The sequence below is a fragment of the Rattus norvegicus genome, chromosome 5 (genome assembly GCF_036323735.1).
Source record: "Rattus norvegicus strain BN/NHsdMcwi chromosome 5, GRCr8, whole genome shotgun sequence".
NCBI lineage: Eukaryota > Metazoa > Chordata > Mammalia > Rodentia > Muridae > Rattus > Rattus norvegicus.
In genome coordinates, this window is record NC_086023.1 from 61230943 (window position 1) to 61247439 (window position 16497).

General features: G+C 44.2%; 1 protein-coding gene across 15 annotated transcripts in view; it reads right to left on the reverse strand.

Annotated features, from left to right (window-relative positions):
* Positions 1-2413, reverse strand: part of Ubap2 (ubiquitin-associated protein 2) — an 89174-nt gene extending 86761 nt beyond the window's left edge. For 4 of the 15 annotated variants that reach the window (XM_063287615.1, XM_063287613.1, XM_063287608.1 and 1 more), the window contains exon 1: positions 1719-1808. The gene's annotated coding sequence lies outside the window, so the exon portion shown is untranslated. Of the gene's footprint in view, positions 1-1718; positions 1875-2009; positions 2031-2267 lie in introns of those variants that run through there. The other 11 variants (XM_063287610.1, XM_039109838.2, XM_063287605.1 and 8 more) reach the window with 8 other exon arrangements.
* Positions 2414-16497: the final 14084 nt, after the last annotated feature.

The following is a 16497-nucleotide window of genomic DNA, read 5'->3' on the forward strand; positions in this document are numbered from 1 at the left end:
AAAGTAAGTTCCAAGACAGTCAGGATCACACCGATGAAAAACTGAAGGGAGGTTTAAAAAATAAACAAACAAACAACAACAAAAACCAGACAATTCAGAGGGAGTACTGGCATGCCCATTGGTAGGGGGTTTATAAAAAAATAAAAGAGGGCTGGAGAGATGGCTCAGTGGTTAAGAGCACTGACTGTTCTTCCAGAGGTTCTGAGTTCAATTCCCAGCAACCACATGGTCCAGCAACCACATGGTGACTCACAACCATCTGTAATGGGATTCGATGTCCTCTTCCGGTGTGTCTGAAGACAGTGTACACCTTTCCACTTTCTCATCTGGCACCGTGTACTTATATATAATAAATAAATTTAAAAAACAAAGAAAGAGAACGCAAAGAGTTCATTGTAACCAGGCACAGTAATGTTTGCCTGTAATCCATGCAACCTGATCCTAGCAAGGAAAGACTGAGGCCAGAGGTGCATGGTGACTCATGCCTTTAATCCCAGTGCTTGGGAGGCTGAGGCAAGTGGATCCCTATGAGTGCAAGACCGGCATGGTCTACAAAGCAAGTCCTCAATATGAAGAAACCCTGTTTCCAAAAGCTAGCGAGGGAGGGAGGGAGGGAGGAAGGGAGGGAGAAGAGAGACAGACAGAGCCAAGAGGATTTTGAATAGAAAGCCAGCCTTAGCTAGGGAGTGAGTGCATCCCTCTCTCAAAAACGCCCCCAAAAAAGGAATGCTCTCCAAAAGATGATCTCTGGGCACTTCATGGAATCACCAAAGCTCCAATTATTACTGTACACAATTGCTGGAGAAAAGTAAAAAGTAGGAGTAGGCAGAGTGTGCACCTTGGAAATGAAGTAGAAAGGCGTATGAGATTATGTTAAAGCAAGAAACAGCAGGAAGAATTCCAAGACCAACCCCAAGAGAAAACAAGAGTCCTGAGTGGTGACAGTTGCTATGCCTGGGCAACTAAAACTGAAAATGTAGGGGGAAAGGTTTTGGGAAAGCTGGATAGTAAAGTGATAAAGAAACTGGTAAGGAAAACCGAGTTGGAATGCACCAGGTTCAAGAATTAGCATTTGATTTTCTAACAGGCACGCTTTACAGTTCACAAGCACTCTTAACTTACGTTAAAGAATAAACTATGACACAAACAGACTTCAAGAACAGGGCAGGAGAAAGAAAACTTGAGTTTCAACTAACACCAAAGACCTCAGGAATGAAAAGTAGTAAAACTGAACTATGCCTTCAGGTTAAGTAGGGAGAGACTAAAGCGCAGAAGTTGGGCTCTAAGACCAGTCCCAGGAACGCCGCCAGACGAGAAAGCGGAAAGGTGGTCAGAATGAGGGCGACAGCGTGGCGGAGAAGCTCCAGCCAACACGCCGGGACCGAGGTGGGAGAGAAAACCACACCCTCCAGGATAAAAACCCAAAGTGGGGGAGGGGAAGGCGCCCCCTGGGGCTGGGTGGGGCCGGCCAACTAGGATTGGGGGGAGCAGGAAGCACAGGGCAACCTGAGCGGGAGAGGAAGGAGAGTGCCCAGGCCTGGACACACTACAGAAACATGAAGCCAGCGAGGGAAGCTCGGCCCGGTCCACCCGGGTAGACGCTGGGGCATCCCAAAGGGGGTTGGGAGTTCAGAAGACCTAAGCCCTGGTCCAGAAAGCATACACCGCAGGGTTCATGGCTCTGGAAAAGAGACTGAAGGGGATAGTGTGGCAATTACCGCTGCTGCTCTCGTTGGACTCGGGACCCGCCGCCGCCGCCGCCGCTCGTTACCTGCCAATGTGCCTCTTACAAAGCGGCGGCGGCGGCAGAGGCGGCCCTGCCCGTCACGTGATCCCTACGTCATGGGAGAGGGCGGAGCCAGTACTTGAAGCTTGAACGCGGTTACCCGGCTGGTTAACACAGCTCTGGGAGCTGAGCGAGAGGGACTATGTGGAGGCGGCGGGGATGCTAGCATTGCGAGTGGTCGGAGTTTCAGGGTCGTATTATCCACAGCCTACAGAGAACCCACTATTAAGGCGTGCGGTCGCTCTATGATGACCTCAGAGACACTGCAAGATACTCGATGCGTGCGTCTCTGTCGTCACGTGACAGGGTACAGCCACTCAAAGCAAGCCTGGCTACTAGACGTTGCGGGAGCGAACTACAACTCCCAGCGTGCTGCGCGGCAAAAGCACTGTCTACGGCCGCCTTTTCTCGGCGAGCTTGTAGATACAAGTCCTGACTCTGGCTCCAACGAGCACCGCATGGCTAGCTTCCGAGCTAGTACCATTGGGTGCCACCTGCCAAGCGAACCAGCGTGGTTTCTGCAGGAAGGTGTAGTTCTGGCGGAGAGTGGGTTCAGCTACCACGTTGCGGGACTGGCGCTCCGCCCTGCCCTCTGCGCGGGAAAACGCCAACGGCCAGCCGCCAAACCGAGACACCCAGAACGTCCTCCCGCTGAAGGCCTCGAGACTTCAATGTACTCAAATGCGGATTGCTTTCTGCATTCCCAACTCTCTTCTACAGGAAACGACTACCATTTCTTGAGCGCCTACGCGATGTTAGAGATTTATACAGTCGTGTTCTAGCCCAAGATCGGTCCGGTTTTGCAAATAGGAAAGGAAGAGTGTTTTAGGTTTTTGAGACAGGGCTTCCCTGTTTTGAAACTCACTCTGTAGTTCAATACTGGCCTCAAACTCACGAAGATCCACCTGCTTCTGCTTCCTGAGTGCTGGGATTAAAGGCGTGTGACACCACCGCTAGACTCAAATGATGATTAATCACTCACTAGCTTATCTTTAAGAAACAAATGTTGGGGCTGGGGATTTAGCTCAGTGGTAGAGCGCTTACCTAGGAAGCGCAAGGCCCTGGGTTCGGTCCCCAGCTCCGAAAAAAAGAACCAAAAAAAAAAAAAAAGAAACAAATGTTGAGGGCTGGAGAGATGGCTCAGTGGTTAAGAGCACTGACTGCTCTTCCAGAGGTCCTGAGTTCAAATCCCAGCAACCACATGGTGGCTCACAACCATCTGTAGTGAGATCTGATGCCCTCTTCTGGTCTGAAGACAGCTACAATGTACTTACAAATAAATAAATCTTAAAAAAAAATTAAAAAAAAAAAAAAAAAAAGAGCACTGACTGCTCTTCCAGAAAAAAAGAAACAAATGTTGAAAACACTTTCACTCCAGCCCATACTAACCTAGCCTCATTGTGCAGTACTTGGTGACCTCTAACTCTCCACAGTCATCCTGCCTTGGCCTTCCAAGTGGTGGGATTACACACAAGAGCCACCCACCATGCCTGGTTAGTATAATATATTTCAAATATATACATACATATAAAATGTATATTTTATTATATACATAATGTGTATGGATGTTTTACCTGTATGTATATATGCACCATATGCATGCCTAGCCAGAAAATGGGATTGGATCCTCTGAAACTGAAGTTATAGTTATAATTCATATTCTAGGTGCTGGAAATCAAACGAACACCCTCTGGAAAGACAGGTATTCTAAACAGCTGAACTGTATCTTGTTAAAAATTATACATTGAGGGGTTGGGGATTTAGCTCAGTGATAGAGCGCTTGCCTAGGAAGCACAAGGCCCTGGGTTCGGTCCCCAGCTCCGAAAAAAAGAACCAAAAAAAAAAAAAATTATACATTGAAACATAATATAATGTGACTATGAGTGCATATACATCTACAACGTTGTAGTTCAGTAAACATTACCTCAATTTGAGTTTTCCTGGACTGTAAAAATTAAGAGGTCCAGTAGCCCGGAGTGGTGGGATAAGCCTTTGTTCCCAGGAAGCAGAGGCTGGCTGATCTCTTTTGAGTCCAGTTTGAGTCCAGTCTGCTTAGTTTATAGAGCAAGTTCCAGAACAGCCAGGGCTACAACAGCAAACCCTGTCCCAGGAAAGAGAAAGAGATTATATAAACTATCTGGTTGGCACACAATAAGCCCTCAACAAACAGAATTATGTTCACACCCTGTTTATACCCATAAGGTGCAGCTGGTTTAAGCAAGATGGAAAAGGGATTTTTCTTATACTGATGGGGGTACAGTGCTAATTACTAACTTGCTAGTTACTAATAGACTTGATCTATTTAGCCTACCTGTCTAGACAATTGAAATTTTAAACAGGCCTGCCCAGTTCAAGGGAAGTCTTTGTTTTTCTGCCTGAATTTTACAGGCAGAACAAAAAGAACATATTATCCTGATTATTCATGTGTAGGTGTATCTTATCTTTCTTGGCCAATGATCTACTAACATTGTGTCTGGTCAGTTCAGTCTCTATGTCTCCTTGTTTTATAGAAATGTATGAGAGAGTCAAAGTTTTTTTTTTTTTTTTTTTTTTTTTTGTTCTTTTTTTCGGAGCTGGGGACCGAACCCAGGGCCTTGTGCTTCCTAGGCAAGCGCTCTACCACTGAGCTAAATCCCCAACCCCGAAAAGATTTATTTAAAAAAAAAATTAAATCCACTATTGAAAGTCAAAGACTTAGACAGTGGTGACACAGGCAGATCTCTGAGTTCAAGACCAGCCTGGTCTACAGAACCAGTTCCAGGCCCAACAGGATTACACAGAGAGTCTCTGTCTCAGGAGAATAAGAAGAGAGAGAAAGAGAGAGTCAGGGAGAGAGAGGAGACAGGTGGTCCATGCATTAAATTCTTGCCCTTGTAGGCAGGAGGCTAGCCTAGTGGCATACACTTTTAATCCCTCATAGGCAGAGGAAGAAGGATCTCTGAGAGGCTAGCCTGGTCTACAGAGAGAGTTCCAGGAGTCCTAAAGAGGGCTACACAAAGAACCCTAGGGGTCTAGCTGTGGGGGCTGTGTATATGGTAACATTAGTTTGATCTCTAAATGAGGAAAGTAGTGGTAGATGGTTCAGAAGGAGTTTACCCTCAACCACACAGCAAACTCAAGGCAGCCTGGACTGTAGGAGAGCTGACTCAAAAAGAAAATAAGAAAGAGTGAAAACATGTGGAGACTCTGGGTCTTGTTTTTTATTTTGGTATGGGTGATTGAACTCAGGACCCCAAGCAGGCCGGACAAGCACTCTATGACTGTGTTCTACCCCCAGCCTGAAACCCTGTCTATTTAGACTGAATTGGGCTAGCTCAAGATAGTAAACCACCTGGCCTCAAAAACCAAAATAAACTATTTATTTTAAGTTTTTTTACTTTATTATTTTATTTAATTTGGGGGTTTTTTGTTCGTTTTTTTTTTTTTTGTTTTTGCGAAAGGGTCTCACCATGTAGACAAGCTAGTCATAAATTCATAGAGATCCACCTGCTCCCATCACTCAAGTACTAAGATTAAAGATGGGTGGCATCACAAGTAGCACTCTTATTATTTTTTGTATTTTATGTGTGCATGTGTGCTTTGCCTGTATACATGTATGTGCACCATGTGTTTGAAGTGCCTAAATAGGCCAAAAGAGGTCATTGGACTGTCGTGAGCTGCCATGTAGGTGCTAGAAATATAATCCTGGTTCTCTGGAAGAGCAGCTGGTGCTTTTAAATGCTGAGCCATCTCTCCAGCCGCAATTATTTTGTTATTTTTAATTATGCATGTGTACAAGAATGTGCACCAGTGTCTGTGCCCCTGGAGAACAAAGGTGTCAGATCCTCTGGAGTTAAGAGTTGTAGGCGCGGGCTGGGGATTTAGCTCAGTGGTAGAGCGCTTGCCTAGCAAGCGCAAGGCCCTGGGTTCAGTCCCCAGCTCCGGAAAAAAAAAAAAAAAAAAAAAAAGAATTACCTTGATCATGGTGTCTCTTCACAGTAATGAAAACCCTAAGACAGCCCCTCCCCAAAACAATCTAATGACCTTACACTATCTTAATTCTCTAAAAAGCCAGACGATTCCCTCCTAACTAAATATCATTACTTGTCCTTGGGCTGGGGAGTGTGACTTATCAGGAGGTCCTGAGTTCAACTCCTACCACTGAAAAGAAAATCCCAAATATTTCCAGGGCCACCTCTTCATCTATGTAAAGGAGACAGACACATCCGCCTACTTTGTAGGACATTTCCAGGCTCATGAAAAGGATACATGTCAGAGACTTCAGAAAACAAATGAACTCTAAAAACTCTTTCGTGGATGGGGCTGGGAGCATGGCTGAGTGAGAGAGCTTACATATTCTGTACAAGGTCCTTAAGTTTGATGCCCAGCGCCACATGCACATGAAAAGTTATAAGAAACTATTATTACAAATAAAAATATAATCTGAGTGCTAGGAAGATGATTCCATCAATCAAGTTCTTTCCTTACAAGCATCAAAAATAAAATAAAATAATAAAATAATCGGGGCCTGAGAGATAGCTCCTATACGTTATCCTTTGACCTTCACTTCCATGTGACGTGCGTGTACACACACATTTACAATAAATAAATGTTAAAATATCTTGAGAGCCTTGAAGTAATACCTCACAGTACAATTATTGTGTGCTAAATAAAAAGAAGCAAGCCTGGGAGACAATGGGTTAGCAGATATTCCAGGCAAACATTCTTGGCAGGGAAACTGTGTGAGCCCCAGGCAGAAAAGAATTCATTTTGTCTGAAAGGACAGTGCTTTGGGGGTCAGTGTAAGACAAGCATAGGGTCGGTGGTATCTGTGCAGCGTTTTGCACGTCAGGCTAAAGAATTTATTTCCTCCAGTTACTAATCCCTGCTTCTTCTGTAAGGATGTCAGTAGGAGGCTGGAGAGATGGCTCAGCCATTAAAGGCTAGGCTCACAACCAAAAATATAAGAATGTCAGTAGGGGTCTTTAGAAGCAGAAAAGTCTTCTTGAGACACTGGGAGGATTAAACTCTAACAGCAGAGTGACAGGTGTTGGTGTTTGAGATGAGACAGTCGCGCCCTCAGATTCTCTGCTGCTAATATGACACTGGTTCCTGCCAGCTGTGGTGGCTGAAGAAAAAAATATTTGCCCTGACTACCCACTTGTCAACTGTGTTTAAACTAGTGCAAAACTTTACTGTTGGGTTTCTAAGAGTCTCCAAATGTTACTGCCAGAAGAAACTTGCCCTGATCACAATGAGTAATTCTGAGCCCAACTGTATTTGCGGAGGAACAGAGGGGTTCAACAACCTGTTTAGTCTGACCTTGACTTTTCTCCAGACAAATGCTAATCTCCCAGCAGTTTGAGACCTGTTCTGTGCCAAAGAGCAAAGTGGGTACACCTGTTTTTATCCTAAGGCAAAACCAAAGGCCTGTTAGTTAAGGATAAGCCACAATGCTCTCATCTTGTCTGACAATGAGTTCTACTCTTGGGAAAAATTGTAAAGTGGGTCATTCATGTGGGAAGGGAGCTCTGAACTCATCTCCAGTTCCCTGGTAGGAAGGAAACAATATTCATGTGTGGTGTGTGTGTGTGTGTGTGTGTGTGTGTGTGTGTATGCACACTCGCGCTTTGATTTTTGAGACTGGATCTCAGTATGCAGTCCTAACTATCTTGATCTCACTATTGAAACCATGCTGGCCTTAAATTCACAGAGACCCACCCACCTCTGACGCCTAGTACTGCAATTAAAGGCCTGGGCCACCATGTCCCCGCCTTGTACTGTTTTGAGACGGGGTCTTAGCTGGTAGGCTAAGAGGGCCTGGAACTGTCAGCAATCCTCTAGCTTTGGTCTTACAAATGCTGAGGTTACATGTGTGAATCGCTTACTAGACTTTTTGAAATGAGGTCACATGAATCCCACCTGGACCGGAAACTTCGCTAAGTAACCAAGGATGACCTTGAACCTCTCATGTCCCTGCCTCCACATCTCAAATGTAGGTATGTCTACACCTGGTGTGATGTGGTTCTGGGACCAAACTCATAAGAGATGAGCACTGTGACCAACTGAGCTACATTCCCCAGCCCCAGCTCCTTCACCTTTATTTTACAGAAGAACGTGCAGACCAGAAAGAGCAGCTCTTATTCCTGTCCCTTTCACTTCCCCTTGGAAAAGCGACTGTTTGCTAAACAAATGCCAGAGACACAGAGACAACGAATCAATCTGTGTCTTTAAGTTACTCATATTCTAGCAGGAAGACAGATAGGTATTTATGCATGCATGTTTGTGTGTATTATCCACTTATTTTTGTGAATCGAAGTGTGGTTGTCTGACCTATAATTCCAATGTAGTGAAAAATGTGGGGGTTTGGTTTCTTTAAAAAACACAGAAATGGGGGTTGGGGATTTAGCTCAGTGGTAGAGCGCTTGCCTAGGAAGCGCAAGGCCCTGGGTTCGGTCCCCAGCTCCGAAAAAAAGAACCAAAAAAAAAAAAAAAAAAAAAAAAAAAAGAACCAAAAAAAAAAAAAAAAACACAGAAATGTTATAAGAATGGTGCCTTCATCTTAATCCCAGGTGTGGGATGTGGGGCTGCTTCAGGCGGTCTGCAGCAGCTGACTACGATTTGCCTCTTGCTCTAGAAGAGGCGTGGCTTTGCCAGCTGCAGATAGTTTCTATGATTGTGTGATGTTTGGAATTCTGGGAACTCTTCAAAGGGTGTATAAATGCTAGAGCCCCACTAGTGGGGACACTTGCAGTTTATTAATACCTGTGCTCAAAGAAGAAATAAGAAAGAAATTAGACTCAGGGCTCTCTCTTGCTCTCGCTCTCTTTCTCTGTCCTCCTCGCTTCCCTTTATCCTCATTTGTTTACTATCTAGTGATAAGGGGTGAAACTGGGGATGGGGGGGGATAAAGGGTGAGAAAAAGAAAAACCCACAAAGTAGCAAAGATTGGCTAAGGCCTGGGCTACCTAGTGAGTTCGAGGGCAGCCTGAACTATAGAATAAGACCTCCATTGAAAGGGTTAGAGGGATAGGATGGTTTAGCAGCTAAGAGCACTGGCTGGGGTAGTGCTCAGTGGTAGAGCACTTGCCTAGCAAGCGCAAGGCACAGGGTTCGGTCCCCAGCTCCGAAAAAAAAAAAAAAAAAGAGCACTGGCTGGTCCTCCAGAGGGCTAGGTTCAATTCCCAGCACCCATGTGGAAGTTCACAACTGTCTATAACTTCAGTTTTAGGGAGTTCAAACCCTCTTCTGGCCCCCATGGGCACCAAGCAACTCATAGACATACATCCAAGTAAAACACTCACACATGAAAACAATAATAAAAATATTTAGAATAAAACCTTTTAGACAGATGTGGTTACACACACCTTTAATCCTAGCACCCAGGAGGCAGGGACAGGCTCATCTGATGAGATGAGACCAGCCTGATCTACAGAGTGAATTCCAGGAGAGCTAGGGCTATGTAGAGAGACTTGTCTCAAAAACCATACACATACGTACATACATACATACATACAACCTTAAGAAATGACTCCATCTCAAAACAGAACCACGTATATGTATATGTACTGTATATATACATGGACATATATGTGTGTGAATGCACACACACACTCAGGCATACATAGACACAAATTTTTTTTTAAAAAGCCAGGCATGGTGTGGCACATGCCTTTCATCCCAGCACTCTGGAGGCATAGATAGGTGGATCTCCTATCTCCATGAGTTCAAGGCCAACCTGGTCTACAAAGGGAGTTCCAGGACAGCCAGGGCTATTATGCAGAGAAACCCTGTCTCAAAAAACCTAAATAAACAAACAATAAAAATTTAAAAAGAGTTTTTGCCATGTCAAGTTGTTTCTTCTCAAGTACAAATCCATGAAACATTTTAAAGACCTCAGCTGAACATGTTAACACAAGGAAAAGTAAAGGTCACTGGTTACTATAGGACATGGAGCTGTGGTCCTTCAGTGCAGTCAGATGAGACTGGGGGTAGCAACCTGTGCAGGATGCCATCTTTAGCGACCATTGTGGGCAATGACAGGTATTCGGGGAAGCTTCTCCTGGTTCATTTTATTTTATTTTACTTTATATTATTGAGAGAGACAAGGTTCCCCTGTGTAGCCCTACCCTTAAACTTGCTAGGCAGATACTGGCCTAGAGGTCTCCATCCTTTTGCCTCAGCTTCTGTGTGTCAGTATTATCTCGGTTTAAGTATGACTTTGTAGGTATCAGAAGTGAGTTTCTAAATCCCATTCTCCTATGGTCCCCAAGCCTTGATTGACTGACCTCCAATTAGTATCAGGCCCTTAAAAACCAAAGCTCATGACCCATGTACTGATACATGGTATAGTCCTAGTAGTGGGAGAATTGCTAAACTTTTTCATAAACTTATTTTATGTGTATGAGTGTTTTTTCTACATGGATGTGCATGTATAGGCACATACATGCCTGATGCCCTTGGAAGTCAAAAGGCATTGGATAACCTGGAACTGGAGTTCCAGATGTTCATGAGCCACCATGTGGGTGCTGAGAACTGAACCTGTGTCCTCTGGAAGTGACTGTCCTTAACTAATGAGCCATTTCTACCACCCCCTCCCCCACCCTGTGAGACAGCCCCATGTAGCTTATGCTGGCTTTTGACTTCTTATAAAACCAAGGAAAGAGGACTTTGAATTTCTGTTCCTCCTGCCACCACCTACACTAGAGGGGAGATACAGGAAAGTACCATCCACCCAATTTACATGCTCTTGCCGATTAAATCTAGCACATTAGGGATGCTGGGGAAGCATCAACTGAAGACATCCCAGTCCTGACAAAACATTTTTAGGGCTGTATGGCCTTCAGATTCCTTAAGGTATCCTGGATTCTAGTGTCTCTTCATGTCACTTTGATGGGCAAAAGCCAAGGTGGGAATAAAAGCAGGACTGAGTGCATTGAGCACAATGGATCCCTCAGAATCCAATCACTTCCTCAAAGCCCATCAGCTGGCAACTAAGCCTTCAATGCACACATGCACACAGACACAAAACCATAAAAATCAATACATTTTAAAATAAAACAAAAACCAGACTGGAACAGAACCTTTTTCTTTTTTAAAGATTTACTTTATTTTTATTTATATGAGTACACTATAGCTGTCAGACACACCAGAAGAAGTCATCGGTCCCATTATAGATGGTTGTAAGCCACCACATGGTGGCTGGGAATTGAACTCAGAACTTCTGGAAGAACAGTCAGTGCTCTCAACCGCCGAGCCATCCCTCCAGCCCTCTTTTCTTTCTTATACAGCTAGATTTATTCTTACAATACATTACATTTAAATGTGTAAAAGTGCCAGCAGCGAGAGGTAAAAATCCAGCTCTCACTGATAATAAAAAAACAAGTGCTTGAAGTTCAAACTGTGTGTGTGTGTGTGTGTGTGTGTGTGTGTGTGTGTGTGTGTGTGTGTTTGTGAGAGAGAGAGAGGTCTTTTAACTATTATTAGGTTGACTACTAACTTGCCATGTGACCAAGACTCTTCTCTCTTCCTCAGCTTATTTTATGAAACAAAGTAGTTTTATTGTAAATAATCTCCAGGTCATCTGTAGTTCCAGTTAAAGAAATTGTAGCCTACCACTAGTTTCTAAGTACCTTACTGGAAATCACAGGTATATGACACAGGAGACAGCCAGGCAGCTTCTATCCAAAGTTGAGTCAGTCCAAAGAGCAAAGCTAAAACTAATTGTCAGTCTTAGCCTCACTCGTCCGGGAAAACCTCTTTGGGACCAAAAGTTTCCGGATGGGATTCTTTTGTGTTGAGTGACAGCCCCAGGTGAGGGGTCAGCTCCAGCTGTGGCTGCTGTGTAGAAGAGGCCAGATGGCAGTGTTCAGGGATTTCTCTCGGACTAAGTGGGGCACCAGGGGAGATGGATGCCTTTTCCTTTCCTTTCCTTTGTTCAGTTTTAATGGAGAGAAATGGAAAAAGAAAACAGAAATGGAGAAAGAGGTAGAGGGGTGATTCATAAAAATCAGTAGAAAAACAAACAAACAAACAAACCAAGTTTCCTGACATCTTATAACAAGAAAAGATAAATGCTAAGAGAGTTGAATAGAAAATAAAAGCTGGTTTGCAACCTGGAAGATGGCTCTGCAGGGAAATGTGCTTATGCCAGAGCAGAAGATCTGAGTTCGACCCATGAACCTAAGCAGTAGGAGGAAGATTCCTTCAAGTTGTCTCAGACTTGTACCGTTGCACATCCCAACCCCAAAATGTAATAATAAATTGTAAGTTTATTAAAATATTTTAAAACATAGTCTCTATAGCTAGAGAATTTCTTGGAAACAACTATATTTAAAAGAAATATGTATTGTAGTACAGAGAGAGGGATTTCTTGACTTTCCTCTACCAACTCTGTCTTTTTTGAGACACTGACTGATGTAGCCGAGGTCTGGCCTGGGATTTCTGATCCCCTTGACCCTACCTCCCAAATGCTGGTATTACAAGCATTCTTGACTGTATGGTTTTTTAATTAACTCAGGACTTCATGTATGCCAGGTAAACTCTATCAACTGAGGTGTAATCCCCAGCCCACTAAAACTCTTTTTTTTTCCTTGGAGACAGAGTGTCTCTTCATAGCTTTGACTATTCTGGAACTCTTTAGACCACACTGTTCTGGACTTACAGAGATCTACCTGCCTCTGATTCCCAAGTGCTAGGATCAAAGGTGTGCACCACTCTGCCAGACTTTCCAGACCACTAATTCTTTTTTTTTTTTCTTTTCTTTTTTTTGGAGCTGGGGACCGAACCCAGGGCCTTGTGCTTGCTAGGCAAGCGCTCTACCACTGAGCCAAATCCCCAACTCCAATTCTTTTTTTTAAGAATCATTTATTTTGGGGTTGGGGATTTAGCTCAGTGGTAGAGAGCTTGCCTAGCAAACGCAAGGCCCTGGGTTCGGTCCCCAGCTCCGAAAAAAAAAAAGAAAAGAAAAAAAAAGAATCATTTATTTTTGTATGTATATGACTACACTGTTGCTGTCTTCAGACACACTAGAAGAGGGCATTTGATCCCATTACAGATGGTTGTGAGCCACCATGTGGTTGCTGGGAATTGAACTCAGGACCTCTGGAAGAGTGGTTAACCACTGAGCCATCTCTCCAGCCCCAGACCACTAATTCTCAATGCTGAGATACTTTGAACACACACATCTTCCCCAGACCCAGATGTTCCATCAAGGTGTATACATTCTTTTCTGCTCAGACCCATGTTCTTGTCAAATGATCGGTCTATGTATGCATGTATGTATGTATGTATCCATCTATTTACCTATGTATCTATGTATCTATCCATTCATCCATCCATCTATCTGTCTATCTATCCATTAGTCTACCTACCTATCTATCTATGTTTTCGGTCCCATGTAACTCAAGCTACTTTTGAACCTTATATACTAATCGAGAATGACTCCTGATCCTCATGTCTCCAAGTGCGGGGTTTTCTGACGTGTGCTGCAATGTGTGGCATGTTATGACAGGACCTTACTGTGACGCCCTGGCTAGCTTGAACTCACTAGGTAGGTCATTAGGCCGGCCTTGAATCTGCTATCTTCTTGCTAGTTCATGTTGGGGCTACAGGCATACACTGCATGACAGATCTTCATGGTTGAATTCTCTAACAGTTAAATCTTCACCTTGTGGCCAGGCGGTAGTGGCAGCACCCAAGACAAACAAAAAACAACAAAAGTGAACAAATAAGCAAAATCACTTTGTTACCAACTCAGAACCAAATATTACCTCACAGCTCTGTCTTCTCCTGGGGATATTTATATATGAGGGAACTGACGCACAGCGAAGTTGGCTAGCTTGCCCAGAGTCTAGCTCAGATCTCTAGGACATTCTATCAATATCTAGACACTGATGGATAACTGGTGTGAGCTTGATTTGAGAGAGAGAGAGAGAGAGAGAGAGAGAGAGAGAGATTACAAGATTTGTCCCAGTACTTTGGTGCCATTTTTCAAGGAAGAAAGACTAAATCACTACTGGGCCAGAGGGGACAGCAGAGAGGGAGCAAAGAACGAATGGAAAGGGGGACAGGCACACAGGGACTCTTAGGAAGGTGAGATCCTCAATGGAAAGAAATAACAACAGGCTTCCCAGTCCTCTCCTTACTCCCCTTCACCTGGTCCTGCCTCCACCTCCCAGGGCTGCTATTCCAGGCCTGTCCCCACCTCCATTTACTGAACTTCAATCATTCTCTTTACAACCTCAATTTGCCTTTAGAGTATGTAACACAGTAAACTTCTAGGAAAGTAAGATACAGTAAAACTTTAGGAACTTGCAGGGTAGGGAGCGGAGCCTTTCTGGACAAACAGAGAGGCTGAGGTAACCTGTCACTGCAGCATTGGAGAGGCCAAGGCAAAAGTATTGCTGTGAGTTACAGACTGGTAGGGGCTACATAGGGAACCTCTATCAACCAGCTTGGCAGATGATAGATAGAGATTGGTAGATATAGATAGATAATAAATAGAGAGATGATAGATGATACAGGTTGATAGATAGATGATATATAGAGATTGATCCATATTTAGACAACAGTTTAGACCATGCCATCAAGAAACCTAAATTAAGGGAGGTGATAGTAGTGTATACATTTAATTCTAACAGTAGGGGAGCAGAGGCAGGCAGATCCCTGAGTTCGAGGTCAGTGTGATCTACAGAGGAAGTTCCAGAACAGCCAGGGCTACACAGAGAAACCATGTCTGGAAAACCAAACCAAAACCAAAACCAAAACCAAAATCAAAAATGACAGAGAGAAGGGGGAGGGGGGGGAGAGGAAGAGAGACAGAGAGACAAAGAGACAGAGAGAAAAAGAAAAAGAAACCCAGGGTTGGAGAGATGGCTCAGCGGTTAGAGCACTGACTGCTTATCCAGAGGTCCTGAGTTCAACTCCCAGCAACCACATGGTGGCTCACAGCCATCTGTAATGAGGTCTGATGCCCTCCTCTGGTGTGTCTGAAGACAGTTATGGTGTACTCATAAATAATAAATCTTAAAAAAAAAGAATAGTCTTCTAAAAAAAAGAGAGAGACAAGAATAAATTATTAAAAAGAAAAAAAGAAAAAGAAACCCAAATCTACAGAAGATAAGCCTGACCCTCTGTGGCTCTGTGGCTACTCAAGTCTCTCCTTCATATTGGTGGTCATGGGTGGAAAGAGAGGAGACCTCTTCTCCAAGGGACAATTAGGGAATTGAAAAGGCACCAGATGGGGTTGGGGATTTGGCTCAGTGGTAGAGCACTTGCCTAGCAAGCACAAGGCCCTGGGTTCGGTCCCCAGCTCTGAAAAAAAGAAAAAAAAAAAAAAAAAAAAAGAAAAGGCACCAGGGGAGGTAGGCTGGAGAGATGACTCAGCAGTTAAGAACATGTCTACTGTCGTTCCGGAGAACATCAGTTCGATTCCCAGGACCTACGTAACTCCAGCCACAGGGGATCCAACACCTCTGGCCTCTGGAGGAACCCACATTCAAATGCACAGTACAAAGGCACACACATACACTGTTAAAAATAATCAAAATAGGTATTTGAAATGGAGCTGGGTAGAGGACTTTCCCACTACCATCCATAAGGCCTTGGTTTGAGTCTCCAATAAAGAGAAAAAGAAGAAATTAATACTAGCCTGCGGTGCTGTTAGGGCCTGAGGCAGAAAGCCGTTTGAGCCCAGGAGTTCAAAATGGAAGGGAGAGAGACTGAGAATCAAAATGGGGCAAGGCAGTGGTGGTGCATTCCCTTAATTCCACTAGGGAGGCAGAGGCAGGAGCATCTCTGTCAAATCCAGGTCAGCTTAGTCTACAGAGCTGTTACACAGAGAGACTCTGTCTCAAACAAAAACAAAATAAGGGGGTAGGAACTAGGGACAGATTCATGGCCTGACACCTGACTTAGAAAACCACTTCTCCGGGTTGGAGATTTAGCTCAGTGGTAGAGCGCTTGCCTAGGAAGCATAAGGCCCTGGGTTCGGTCCCCAGCTCTGAAAAAAAGACCAAAAAAAAAAAAAAAAAAAAAAAACCACTTCTCAGGTTGAAGAGATGGCTCAGTGGTTAAGAGCACTGGCTGCTCTTCCAGAGGTCCTGAGTTCAATTCCCAGTAACCACATGGTGGCTCACAACCATCTGTAATGAGATCTGATGTCCTCTTCTGGTGTGTCTGAAGACAGCAACAGTGTACTTATAATAAATAAGTAAATTAATAAACAAATAAATCTTTAAAAAAGAAAAGAAACTCACTTCTCCAAAGACTTCCAAGTTAAGCACATCTATTTAAATAGATCTGTTAAGAACAAACGGATCTCTTTGGCTATATCAGGTCCTGACCCAGAACCCCTCCACTTCCTTCTCCTGAGGCCTAAGTAATCTGAAATGGCTGCAAGACTCTGGGAAGCAGGTTAAACCGGTTCCTACAGGCCTGGACCTGCCCTGCTAGAGAAGAGCCCTACTGAATGCTCCTTTCAACTTTAACCACAGCCAGCTACGGAAGGTACAGGAGACCTAGCCCGGGAAACGATACAGAAAGGAACATGCGCACTAGCATGAATCTCAAAAACAAAGGGAGCGCAATTGGATCTTTTAGGGCTGTAGTCCCCAGGGGCAAATCTCTGCGTGCCTTTTGGCCCAGTTCTGAACAGTGGTAGCTGATAGGAGTCTCTAAGCTGCTTCCTAGTGCCTCATTCCTACTGGATAGCTTCATTCCCTCTGAGTGGC